This window comes from Macrosteles quadrilineatus, unplaced genomic scaffold (genome assembly GCF_028750875.1).
Source record: "Macrosteles quadrilineatus isolate MER2022 unplaced genomic scaffold, UCM_ALF_1.0 Scaffold_3__2_contigs__length_128488019, whole genome shotgun sequence".
Classification (NCBI taxonomy): Eukaryota; Metazoa; Arthropoda; class Insecta; order Hemiptera; family Cicadellidae; genus Macrosteles; species Macrosteles quadrilineatus.
Genome location: NW_026542596.1, coordinates 19,569,680 through 19,584,918, shown reverse-complemented (window position 1 = coordinate 19,584,918; position 15,239 = coordinate 19,569,680).

The following is a 15,239-nucleotide window of genomic DNA, read 5'->3' as shown; positions in this document are numbered from 1 at the left end:
ATTTTTGTTACACTTTTAAACTTCATGAGCAAATCTCTAAAATATTATCTATGTACTACATTTATTTATCCATCCCACTTAAGTAATATCAGTGTAATTTATACAAATTATATTTTAATTTTTTCTTAAGTCGCTCCTGTAGCCATTGAAACAATTGACTCATTATTATTGAAACACATTCAACGCAGTTGCTGAATTTGGTTTTAATGTGTGTTTATAATAGCCATTAATTTTTAAATTAAAAAATGTTTGATATGAAACTGATTGAAACTATGATACCCATAAATTGTTTAATGGAAGCCAAGTAAAATAGCTTCCTTCATAATTATACAGTTTGTTAGAACAAAATATTTTAAAATGTTTTCAAAGGATAACACTCAAATCCAATATTGATTATCTTTTTTAAGTCTAACACTTCCTTATCAAATAAGCCAATCAGCAAAGGTCTAATGGCACCTAATGGTCTATTTAATTTCCAGAATGAAAGTAGTTGTAGTATCATTAACGTATACGTCTAATGAATACTTGCATTAAATTACTTCAAATTTGAAATAATTAACAAAATATTGTAACAAAAAGAAATAAATTGACGATTTACTTAATTATATATTTATTATTAACTGCTGTGTTTGTGTTTCTGTAAATGTGTGACTATTATTCCCTACAATCAATATCCAACAATTAACTTAAATCTCAGTACATAGAGAGAAATATATATGTATAAAGATATACATTGTAGACAGTTCCTATACATAGCTTGTTATCCTGCTTGCCTTTGTTATTGTTGGTAGAAAGATAAGTGTTGTGGTTTGTTGTGTGTTACAGTTTTAGGATTAGCTATTGTTGATTTGCTATCCTATTAATGACCCTTTACAGCATGTAATAGATGCTATATTGTTTCATAAACTTAGTACAGTATCACCATATGAATAATATATACTGAAACACAATTTGATCTGAATCATGAATTTAATGAAAGGAATGCCTATAAAATAATAGTAGTAATTTATAAAAAAGATTTAACATTTCTTGATGATACCTTCCTAATTTTATCACTTGAATCTTCTCGTTGAAATAAAAATTCAAATGCAATTTTAAGTTAATTTGCATTGATATTGTCAGAAAAGAGAACACTTTCATTTAATTGAAAACCAGTAAAATTAGCATTTTAAATTAAAATCTCCATAATCCTTCAACAATCAGACATTTTACTGTAGTTATCCAACAAAAATAGACCAGCGTGCATTTTATTTTAATCGGGGATCCAATTTTGCATATTAACATCAAGTACCAAGACCAAGTATTTGATAAATACCTCTGCCATTTCTAGAATAATTTTAGTAATGGAAGTGTTACAATATATTTGAGCAGAGACAGTGGCGGATCCAAGTGCCCCCCCTCAAAAATCATTCCCTTGGTTCAGCCATTGAGCAGACTTTTCCCTAATGTTTTAGACTGTTTTAAGGTTAGGAATAATGTGGTTGTATTTAGTCTCTGAAAGATGTGTTGCTGTAAATTATTACTGATTTGTGTTGTTTTCACTAACGGTTAAACCGAACTAAAAGAAATCTTATTAAAATACTTAGTATGTTATTTGTCACATAAACTATCCCAGTATAAAAACTGAAAAAGAAAATATAATTGAGACAGCAGCTTACTCTGAGAGAAGCTTATTCAAATAACCATCTTTTATTTGATTCAAATAGACTACAGCTCGTCCATATAGATGAGATGTCTTCCGTAGTATCCAAAATTTAATGGTATACCCCACTAGTTAGAGTCTGTGATCAGTCTGGCATTGTTAGTGTCACTAAATTATTACAAGTTTTTACATTGAAAAATTAAAAATCTAATAGTTAAACTTGAAAAGCTAATACTAACAAAACATAGGAACAACTTGTACTGAATATGTTTTGCATAAAATATACAATGTGTCTTATCATACGATTTATGATAATTGATAATTGAACAATCAATGTTATGTACCACTTTTATATGTAGCAAAAAATTATTATTATCATCATCATCTTATTCTCACCGATACTATTCATATATGTGGTAAGGTAGTAATAGTAAAAATCAAATTTACAGTAAAAATAGTTATGCATTGATTGTATCAAAATCATATATGTTTGAAATATTATTTGATAAATGTGTGAAATTCATCATGAAAATTGTATAACGGTACATTATGAATTTAATATTATTTTTTGACCACTTTGTAAGCCAAGTTAATGTAGTCTGTACTGATACTTAATACCTATTTATACAACCCATCATATCCATTATCTATGGAAACTGGAATATTATAGCATCCACCTATTTACCTATATTATCTTATACCTATTTACCTTACAAGTGTAGTAAGAGAGTTTTTACATCACGCATGTGAATGTTGTGCAACAAGCGGACGCGAGTTGCATTATTCACCTAAGTGATGTAAACACGCTCTTGCCTAACGTTTAACGTACAAGATTTTACCTGACCCGACAATATACAGGGGGTTAAGTACAATATTTTTCATTATCCATTTCACTCATCTTCTAACAGAAACGTTCTTTATACAAACAAAAGCTAGGTTAGGAAAATTCTTTAAAGCATAACAATAAAATTAAATTGCACAGCTGATTTCTAGCGTTAAACTTTGTTGGCTCCATAGAGTATATTTTTTTTAAGTTGAGCACTCAATGTTATTTTAATGGGTTTCATTACCTCACCGAGTCGGTTTTTGAAAATTTACTTCACTCGTGAAGTAAAGAAGTTGTTTACATCACACTTGGGATAGGGAAGTTTAACATGGCGGGTTGGGTAAAAATTAAAACCCTATGCTATATCTGTGTTGTTTGAAAATTTTTCAAACCGAAGATCAAGGAAGCTTTATTCATAAAAAAAGAGAATCGTAGTAGCAATTGCTCAGTATTAAACTAAATTTAAATTACAAAAAATGGCTGATTTTATATAAAATGTCATGAACACTTTATTTAGAATTTAAAATTTCCTATCAAATGACACCAAGCTCAACAAATTGAATAAAAAATAACTGAAATATCACGGTTTTTAGTTTTATAATTAGACAAACCTGACTAGCTTAGCCTCATTTTACAACTAAAAATTGTAATATTTATTTTTTATTCAATTTTTTTGAGCTTGGTGTTGTTAGATAGGAAATTGTAAATGCTAAATAAAAGGGTTTGTGACATAAAAAAAAAATCAGCCATTAAAAAAATTAAAATGGCCGCCATTTTGAAACTTTGTATTAGATCAATATAACCTTTTTTTTAACATGGGTCTCGTCTACCTCTATGTGAAAGGTAAAAAATGACTGTTATGTGGTTAACAAAACTAGTATTTTGGAAAAAATGTTTTTCTTTTTATTTCACCCATACAACAATTTTCCAGAGTTTGGCTGTTTACTAACGGGACACCCTGTATAGTCCAACTGTACAACCATAGTGTTGTAGGTTCGTGATCATGATTCCTTAGTTAAAGTTCATTTGTATTGTCATTGTCCATTTGTCCATTCTTTAACTTTTACTTCACTGGCTAACGCCTTTCTACACTTACACATACACCACAATGGCAGCAAAAACTGGATACTTAATGTTATGGAACTATTGAAGGGATATAGATTGCACCCTAGTGTTTGTTAGGAACTATCTTTTTTATTTCAGTAAGAACAATATTAAACTTTATCAAATTTTACAAAAACCGAAATTTATGAAATATTTTAGAGTAGTTCTTGTACACAGTCATAAATTAACCAGTATTACAATTTGTAATACAGCCAAAAAGATTAATATTTGTTGAGGCAAATGTTCTCATGTTGGATATGGTGGGTTATATATTTTACTTTCAAACAAGTAATATTTCTTCATCTACTCAAGATGTTCTTTACTCATTAAAATATTTCTGTCAAACTAATCAAGGGCTTCCTGTGGCAGATGTGGATTGTCACATTTTAGAACATTCAAGCTCATATTGATAATAACCAGTTTCTCAAGCATTTTATACAGTAATTGTTACATTTAAACGTAGTTTGACAGTAGATAACCTATAGTTTGACAGTGGTGTTATCAAGTACTGATGTGTTACAGAGAACAAGCAGTGCAATTTGCTACAATAAAATGCTGTATGATATGCATCAGGTTTTTTTTCTTACCTTTGATCAATGGGTTTTGTTATAAAAGATCACAATTATGACTTTTAATTTGAGTGTAAATGGACAGGGGCGTAGTCAGAGGGGAGGGGGGGCGGAGGGTCTGGAACCCCCCCCCCCCAAAATATAAGAAATAAATTTGATTTTTTGTATTTAAAATTATGAGAAACATAATCATGCTTTATACTGCTTGTAATTGCAATACCAACGATCAACTCAGCTACTTTAATAGTATAGTCTAATGTCCACATAATACCTTTCAACGAGTATATTAGATGTTTCCCATTGTTTCTAAATTGGTAATGACACACTGGACTAGAAACTAGAAATACCGTAGAAGGCAGACGTTAAAATTCGGTCACGTGAGATAGCTCGGGTGGGATCAGCCTACTTGGAGTCGCAGGAGCTCGGGACATTTCGGTCAAAGCCGTGACACGTCAAGTTGACCTTGGGCCTCCTAAACTACAACAGTCGACGACATACACACGCTAAGTGTCTTAGTGTAGAAGTCCATTATTATTAAAGGGTGTACAATGCAGTTGTCTGTTTGCAATATATTGAGCGGACCAAGCAAATTACAGTAAAACCCATCATATCCGGCCTAGTGGGACCGAGCCCCTGGCCGGATGACATTTTGGCTGGATAAACCAACCTATAATTAAAACGATAATTTGTATATTATAGCAGCTAACAATTTGTGATTGGTTAAAAGTGGTGTTTAAGTTTTATTTTGGGAATCTACTAGCTCAACTACAAACTATAGTGAACCAGCTACAAATGTATATGAACAGGAAACAGATATACCGTGAGAACGCTCAAATCATGGAGACTATGTGTACAGCAGTAGGAAATATTTTTTGTATCAATTCCAAGAAGCGACTGGATAAACTGAGTACTGGTAATTCCGGGGCCGGATATTTGGGGTTCTACTTTAATCCAATACTTTTCCAAAGTCAATGCTACATCTTTTTTAGCGAATTTCCCATATAGGGAATAAGCTATTACCGTAGTACTCACGGTAAGACCTGGACTCGGGACCGATTTTTTTTTTTCGTTTTGAGGTCCCTAGAGGCCAAAAATACCATCCGTTCAAATTTATATATATATATATGTGTCCGTTAGCGCGATAACTCGAGCAAAAATGATCCTATTTTGATGAAATTTGGTACAAATGTGTAAACCTAGTGAACAAATGTGTTCGTTTATTCGAACGAATTTGCGAACCAGCATGATCGGACCATGGGAACGGGGGTTTATGGGGGCTTTTATGGGGTAAAAATGGGCTTTTCCCATTTTTGACACAAAAAACGAAAAATTTTGCAATTTCTTTCTAAACTATTTTGTAGAGCAAAAAAACAAATTATTTAGTATATTGAAGCGTTATAATGCACCAAATGGTTACGGAGAAAATTCCAAAAAATTGTAAATTTAAAATTCCCATGTTATTCTTATGGAGAGTAAGTAAACTGTTGTAGTTTGCTTGTTTATAAACATATTTTGCCCAAATTTGGAAAATGTTTTTATTTCTTACTAACTATTAACATTTTACATAAAAAACACTTTTACCCTCCCTGTTGCAGCAAACCTAAGTTTGTGTAAAACTGATTCTATTTAAATAGGGAATAAATGTGATATTTTTAAGGAGACATTTTAGTGTAAATCCATTCAGGGAAATGGAAATTCGCTTAGTCTGCAGGTTTGCTGCGGCGGGGGTATTATGTAAATGGGATGTCTACTTGGAGTATCCAAAGTTAATGCTAAATCTAGTTCATATAAATGAGATGTCTCCTTACAGTATCCAAATCAAAGGAATATTTGGTTTAGATAAATGGAATACCTATCCAAAGTCAATGCTGCATCTGTTTCTCTTAAAATTGAATGAGATGCCTACTTGCAGTCTCAAAGTCAATGGTTTATACAATCACATAAGCAAGATGTCTTGGTCTATTTACAGCATCCAAAGTCGATGGTACATCTGGTTGACATAAATGGAATGTCTAATTTTGTAAAGTGCTAGTTTAGATGATTTGTTGATAAACATATGTTATGACTCTTTTGTAATGTAGGGAAAAGCCCTGAGGACCGATTTGTACCATTTTAGATATATACCTTCCCATAGTTGGTTTCTATGACCGTGTTAAACTTTGTGTGGATCGCTTTAGCCATTCAAGAGGAGAGTATTTGTAAAACAAAATCAGGAGTGTAGTATAAGAACTTCGCTCGCTCCGCTAAAAAACAAAAAAGGATATTTCATCCAAAGGGAAGACTTTAAAAAAAAAATATGTATATTGCCCATATACTTATGACTTATATAGTCATTTTTTTTTTTTAATAGAGGGCCAGGCTTTAAGTAACCATGGGATTGCAGTGCAGCTAGAACAGCTTATTAATTGTGCACCCTCATTCACAGGTCCTCATTTTTTGTCAAATCTCAGGTCCTTTGTGAACCGTGAGATTCTTTTGACTATGGTGACCCGTTCTTCCCTTTGATCTCCAGTCGATAGGCCAAGGGATCTCATGCGCAGACCTTGTAGGGCTGGGCACATAAATATCACGTGGAATGCTGTCTCCTCCTCCTCTCCACATTTCCTACATAAGAGGCTTTCAACTTGAATTCCCATCTTGTGTAAATGTCCACGGAATACCCAATGGCCGCTAATAAAGCCAACCACCTTCCGCAGGGTCTTCCTACTCAGCCCAAGGGCATCTGCCGCTATCGCACCTGTAGGTGCCTTCAGCATTCTCTTTGACTGTACATTTCATTCTGTTCTTTCCCAGTTCCTTCGATGTTCTATGCCCATCCACTGGCGAACAGCTCTCCGTGCTGTGTTATAAGCAATGCCACACGTCGGCTCTGGACCCATGAGCGGGCTTTCAGCTCCTTTGTTTGCCCACTTGTCAGCTCCCTCATTGCCAGCAATACCTTTGTACAGCAGTAGTTTGCATTACCTTGGTCCACCAGACCACTGAGCCATACACCATCATCGGTCTTGCAACCCTAGTGTATAGCCAGTTAGTCATTTGTGGGCTTAGACCCCAGGTCTTCCCAACAGCCCGTCTCATCATCATAAGTGTGGTCTGAGAGCGTTGCGTTATATGTGCCAAATGGCTGTTCCAGGTGAGCTTGTCGTCCAGCCTTATTCCTAGGTACTTGAACTCCCTCTTAACCTGGATCTGATTACCGAAGAGACTCTAGCGATATCAACATTTCTCTTCCTTGTAAATGGTACCATTACAGTCTTCATTGGATTGACCCTCAGACCTTCCTGGTTACACCACCTCTCCACTATGGACAATGCCCTCTGCATGAGTTCCAGGCAAGTGTTCATACATTTTCCTCTTATTAGTACAACAATATCGTCAGCATATCCTTGAGCGTGCATGCCCTTATATAGTCATGATCTAAACCAGAAATTCACCTTTTAAATATTCTTAATATTAATACTACTATATCAATTTTATATCCCCTTGTCAAATATTGCTTACAAGAGGTGTACAATATTTTATTAGTATGTTAGTTAAGTTAGTTAAGTATTAGTTAAGTTTTGCCTTGCTGTTAGGACCAAAGAAAATAACTAATGATCAAGAAATTCATGAAAGTCCATCATTTGTGTCAGAACTAATATGTCAGACTGTTAAGAGTACTGTGTGTAAACTGATATTTTTGGTTACAAAGATGCACAACAAAAAAGTGGAAGACATTTTTTAACCAAAGCTGCTCACCGATTTGTTTTCATTTCATAAATCGATAAAACATAATTTATTGTATACAGAGGAAGCAATTACATATAGTTGGAAGGACATAAAATATTATTAAATAATTGAGGTTGAACTCAGTGCCGGATTTAAGGAACTTGTGGCCCTAGGCCAAATTACTTTAGCGGCCCTCCCCCTGTGGAGGAAATTCCTTGCGATCATGGAAGTAATCGTGAATATCTCCTATGCATCAAGGGGACATCATCATTGACACCCGTGATCGTGGATGAAATCGTGGTCATCTCTCCTAAATCATGTCAAAGCAATCATAGGTATCCGTGACATCATCGACACCCGCGGCCATGGTGAAATCGTAAAAATCCCCCTCGGGAAGCCATCACGGGGACATCATCATTGACACCCTCAGCCTCCGGCGAAATCACGAAAAAATCCCGTGGGCCACAATCACGCACACCATCATCCACACTCGCGACCGTGGTGAAATCGTGAACATCTTCTGCGGGCCGCAATCACAGTAACATTATCATCGACATTATTGCAACCGTGGTGAAATATTGTACATCTCCCGCGGGCCGCAATCATGAGGACATCACTGTCACCCGCTGCTGCGACTAAATCGTGAACATCTTCCTCGGTCCACAATCACAGAGACATCATTATCCTCATTAAACTGCAATCGCGGCAGACTGATGGTTTTAAAAAATTAATTTTTTTTTATTTAACAATGTTTTTCCAATCCTCTGCCCCCCCTTTGGTTGCGGCCCTAGGCCGCGGCCTAATCAGCCTGGTGGTAAATCCGGCACTGGTTGAACTTCTTAGGTTTTAAAAATAATCAAATCATCATTAAAATATTTTTAAAAACTGCCGTTTGGATATTTTTTTTGTTTTTAGACTTCTAAATTAAGGTTTAATATTTTATACATTTATATTTATTCAATTAAGTGAATATCAAAGCAAATATATACTGTTATATGATTATTTCTACCCTTTCCAACCTTCAAAGTTTTAAATCAGCTATGAAGTTTTTAGGTTCAGTTTAAATAGCTTTGTTTACATGTTAAATTAGCCTACATGATTAAGATTGTAGTTTCTTAATGGCTGTTAACCAAATAATTCAATCCTTATCAGGGAATCTTACCATGGATTTCCATGGAGAAAATTATGGTAAGTAATATTTAATTTTAAATACTTTTGAGTACTACTGGTTAATTTTTAAAACTTGAGCTTAGTAGTCAACAAACAATGATTTATTTATTGATATAACCAAACCAACCTCTATTATGGTTTCCTTATCTTTTAAATACAAACAATTTTATTCTTTTAGAAAAATACTTTTATAATTAGTGAAATGTTTAAAGAAGTTTTATCCACCCAATTAAGTAGGCCTAATTATTTTTTTTACATTTAAAAATTATATTCCATACCTAAGTAAAAAGTTGAACAGAGATGATGTGCAAATTTTAATGGTGGATTATTGCTAATAATTGTTTCATTTGCAAGCATGCAATTTATCTGAATAAATTATCTACAACCAACCTGTCACAAAATAATTAATTGTGCACAGTTTTGTAGTGGCTGACATTGTTACCCACCAGTTGAGTTCATGAGTTGAACCTGTAAAATGATAATTTTGTCAGATATATGGTACATTTTCTCCTTTAAATACATCAAGCACGAGCAGGTAGGGTGGCTGGGTAAATCACAACATCATAACAAAATAGAATATTTAAGTCTTGTATTTCCCCCAAAAAAGTTAAGATGATGTTTTATTGATTTATAAGTACAAATTAGTTGGGTACCGCCGTGTGATATGATATAGAAACACCTAAAGGTGTGTAAGGTTGTGTGACTGTATGAAAATGATGTAATTTTGACTCTTTAGTGAAAATTTGAAATCCAAATTCAAACAAAAATTATTCTGACATAGTTTGATTAAATAAGTAGCCAAGCTCGTTTGAAATCATTTGTCTCATAATCTTGGCGCCATCAAGCCTATTAAAATGCTTGGCTCCCTCCACCAATTATTTTATTGTAATGGTTTGTATTTGTACTAATAATAGATTGAAGGTTTAAAATAGGTCTATTCCTTGTCTAAGACAATACTTTTCTATTCCTTTAAATAGAAATTATTTTTTATTGTCTACCACAATGTTTAATCGTAATCTAATAAACTTGGGCAGCTCATTTGTAAATTTTCAATATTTCCAATTTGATTGAACATGCACAATTTGAATTGTGGGTTTTAACATAATGTTAAACAATTTTCTAACCAAACACAATTGTGAACATTTAAATTTTACTTTAGTTTAACTCTTTAATTTTTAAAAATCAAATTGTTTGACAGTACAAATTTATATTTTTATTAATTTTAGTTGAACCCCTATATAAATTAATCCTTAGAAAAACGTTATAGTAAATTTAGTGAAACGATCTAATAAACAAAAAGTTTGAATTTGCCAGTTTTAGATCCATACACAATCATACAATTTTAAAATCTCTCTTCTTTCAACAATGACTTCAATATATTTTACTATATGAATAAAATAATTTGCTTAGGCTCTGCAGGTTTGCTGCGGCGGGGGTATTTATTTATCCAATCCGTAAACCTATTCAAAAGATTATAATTACACAATTAAATAAATCTATCTTTAAACAGTGACAATTATTCACTAATTACTCCATCTCTTCTGTTACACTCAATACGAAAGTGACAACTGGTTAATGTAGACATCCTTGATCTAGATTGTAATTAGCTCCCAGCTGATCAACAATACTTATAACTTAACTCTCAAACTCTGTATCAGCAGAAGAAAGAAGAAGTTAAGTGCAGATGTTTTGAATTGGAGAAGTAGGGCAGTAGAGAAGTAGTGTGCAGGCTAGGTAGAAAGTCAGTCTCAGTCAGTGATTGTGTGTCTGTTGTAGCAGCAGGTCACTGTAAGTGTGTGTGTGTGTGTGAGTGTAAACCAAGCTGTGATAGTGCTCAGTTCACATTCAGCAAGCACAGGTATTAGTTCAACATGGCTTCCAAAGGTAAGCAACATAACCTTATACAACTTGTTGATTTTTGTTTTACATAACCCCTTTCACTTTGCATGTATTCATTCACAATTCTTCTAACCAGTTACAGAATAGTATACTACTTAATCAGCTGTGTGATAAGTTGGTTGTTTGAGAAAAGATAAGGAAACTGAAAGTTTATCTTGGTAATGAATTGGTGTAGTTTGCTCTAATTGGTGATTTGTTTATGGTGTAGTTGATTGTTTAGTTTTATCATTTGCTGGATGTCATAATTGGCTTTTATGCTTAGTTTGACAAAGTAGGTACAAAAATAAAAAAAATAAAAAAACCAAAAATAAAAAGGTCATGATATTGGTTTTTATTGGGTTTTATAACGAGACTATGTAAGGGTGTAGTAAAATACAATAACTCGATCACAAGTTTTACTACCTCTAAAACTAAAAAATAATTAATTACTTTAAAGAAGACTTTACGGAATCACAGAAGCGGGATTGATTACTTTACTAATAGTAGCTAACAGTTAATTAAATAATATTCTCTTTCAGTTATGAGGATTTAAAAATATTAATCATATGTCAATAGTCAATACTCTATTTCGATCATAAACATATTTATAAAACAATTACTGATGATTGAAATCGTCAATATATGGGATTCAATTAATTTGATATCATGGAGGATTACTTAAGATTAACAATAGAAATGACAAAATAAATGTTAACAAAAACCATCTTCTTTATTTCTTTCATCAAACACAACACATTAAACTATTATCTGTTTTCAACAAAACAATTGAAAAACATATGACTGTTTATTTATAATTATTCACAACGTCATCATTGCATTCAATTTTCTTTATTTATATCCAATATGGTGGTCCAAGATGACGGCCAAAAATGAGTTCCCCATGTAAATGAAGTACTAACCACCCAATAAACTTCGGTGGTCGTCCCAAGTGAATATCTCACAAAATTTTGAATAAAATATGCATGTGGTATATTTTTTTCAAATTTGTCCAATGTTGAGAAAAGCCGCCATTTTTATCGTGATTTTAGGGGGTTCTCTGTAGACCGATTTTTGGCAACTTTTAGTATGTCACTCTGCAGACCCAACACTACAAAATAAAACCATAAAACGTTTTCTTGCAATTTTTTTAACGTTCCCTGTGTCAGTTTTTTTAGTTTGCTTGGACCACTTAGAAAGATGTCAAAATAACAAAAAAAATGTATGTTTTATTGTATAAAACTTTAAATATTTTCGTAACCATAAGTCTTAGAACCAAATTGTTATACTTATATTATAGGAAATTTAATTGTCTACAACATTTACATTACAAATATTTCGCTAAAACGCACCAAAACGGAGATATAGGCGAAAATCTCTAGAAAGTACAGATTTTATAGATTTTTCAATATGGCGGCGGGCGCGGAGGGTGGAGAATTGTGCATTTTTCATTTTAAACACCTACTTACCATCCTAGACAACATATACAAAATTTAGACTTACCGGACCGTTTGTAAGTTAACATACCCCTATTTACTGGACTAAATGGCAAGACTTGGGACATAGTTCCTGTACTAGGATAGTTTGAATTTGGACGGTTCTAGAAATTCGTAATTTCTTCTTGGTCAGCACATTTTTACTGATGGAAATAATATTTTATCTAAAAAGTGTCTCAAAACTTTAACATAAGTTAGCACAAAGACTAACTTCGCTATAACATTATTATTAACTTATATTATTTTATGCACTACTTTTGCACAGCTTACTGAATTTTTATATTGTTTGAAATTACATTAAATCATTGACTATTGGATACAGAAGAAGACATCCCATCTATATGGAACAGCTGTCGCCAGTTTTTAACTAAAAAAGAATGCAGTTGTGTGAGCCAGTCACAGATTGCGCTAGTGCTTAAAACTCTATTTTGTACCTTAACTGACATAGTTGCTGGGTCACAACAGTTGCTATAGCTCATAATAAGTGATTCAATCAGTTTGACTTGGTAAAAAACATCATGTAATCGGCAGAAATCAGTAATTTAGATCAGCACAATCTATAGGTGGCTCACATCAACAAGGACAAATTTTATAAAAAACCTGGCTACAACTTTAACATGGGTATGGAATGTCTAACAACAAAGAAGTTTTTATTTAAGTTTGACTTCATGTTCAAGTTAAAAACACACATTTATTACTGAACATAACAAGTGTGTTTTAAGGATCAATACTTCCAATTTCATTTTCTTTTATCAATTCAGACTGTTTTGTTGGGTACCGGTAAATTAAATGTTTTTCTATTGAGTTTCTTGACTCAGTGTTCCCAAAACATTACTCAAGGCTAGAGGGGGGCATTGTTAAATAATTTGTGAGAAAACAGGACCTAATTGTTCTTTGTCCTCAAACCTTTTTTTTTTTGTGTGACAAGGTTGTGCATATACTATTATAACAATTGTCAGGTTACATCAAGAGGATCTTTTATATTGTGTATTAAATAAAAAATGCCATACAATATTAATGACAATTAGTCTCAATAAAAATAGTATTCAGAATTAATTATTTAACAGCATAGTAAGGTGTTAAATATTTAAGTAAATATTCTCAACGAACAAAAGAAATCATCTCTCTTAAATTAATATTTTGGTTTTCAGGGGTTATAGTATTCTTCCTAATTTAACTATACATTAAATAGTTAGAGAATACAAGAAAATACAGATATAAAATATTCCTTTTTTTAGTTTTATAGAATAAGTCAGTTGTAAACTATATATACTAATTCAAACAACCTCATATAAATTAAATCATGAAGCAGAAAGTTTTAGTGTTGTTATCTATTAAACTCAATGTGCAATAACTTTGAGTATTGTGACTAAAACTCCAAAGCCATAGCCTTGACAATATCACTGTGTCATCAAATTCCCAGACTGATTTGTTGCAGTTTTTCTACTAATTTGCTGCGAGATAGTCACTTTTATCTAGTTATCTTTAACTTCTGAGTGTGCATAAACATTTTCATGTTCCAGCATTATTTCAAGGTTCTCTGAATAATTCATTTCAATACATTTTGTATTGCCAAGCATCAAAATACTATACCATTAGTTATGCAGTCTTTTTTTATTTGTCTACGGTGATAAACAATTTCCAAAAATCTAGATATTAGTTTAATATCTTTTTGAGTCTTAATAATAATGAACTATGTGTACATTGCTAGTCTACACTGCACTTTGATATTTTCAACACTTAAGGTCTATACTTAGCAAAATATATTATTCTGTATTAATTTTTACTTTTTTTAAAAGTTACACCTACTACTATAACCCCGACTGTCTGAATTAATTATTCATAACAATATGATTATAGAAACCCCACAAGGCCACAACTCCTGCAATGTGTGTGTGTGTTGAGGGAGGGGGTATACTATTAACAATCAACATTTTACAATAGACTGAATTATCCCTAAGAAATCAATATTCATCTATTGCTATGCTATGAATTCTGATCAAAACTACTATCATTAATATTACACAATGAGTTTAAAGGCTGCCAACAATATATGTAAATTTAGAACCACAAGGTGTCCATAATAAGTTTGTATGGGTGCAGACGTTATTGTTTGGACATAAAGTATATTGATACCTGCTTATATCAATTATTATAAATCTTAAAAGACAAAAGATTTTTTGTACAAATAAAATTATAAGGTTTTTTTGGCAAAGATTCTGAATTAGCCACACTTGACACATACTTTCTTCTTTGAAAGAAAGCTCATTTTGAGAGGAATGGAATGACAAAGCCAGTGTCGGTTCCAAGGGGGGCTACAGGAACTAAATCCCTCCCCCCTTGCCATTGGACATTAAAGTTCTGGACATTAAAAATGGCTTTAGAAAGACACCAAACTGCTTTAAAAATACCAAAATTTCCAGAGGAGGACCCTCGAACCCTCCTCTTTTCTTGCGGCGTGGGACACCCCCGATAGCTCCCTCTTAGCCCTAGAACCTCCATTGGTCAAAGCTATAATTTTTATTTTGGGTTTCAGTTGTATTAGAATTTTAATGTTAATTTTTTTTATCTACTTGTCTAGTTGCTGACTTTCAAATTTTAAGTTTTTTTGTAGTGCATTATAATTTGACTTTTCTTCTAAGGGCAAGGCACATGCACAGCAGCTATAGTAACCAACAAAAATGCTGATTTAATTTCACACCTGACACCGTTATCATAAACAACAGGGAACCTGTAGCTTTATTGATGAAAATGAAAGTACTATCAGGCATCCATGTACTGTGAATCACCTAGATAAACGTACTCTAGATAAGCACTCCCTTCAGATAACAGGAGCCAGCCTAGTGCAG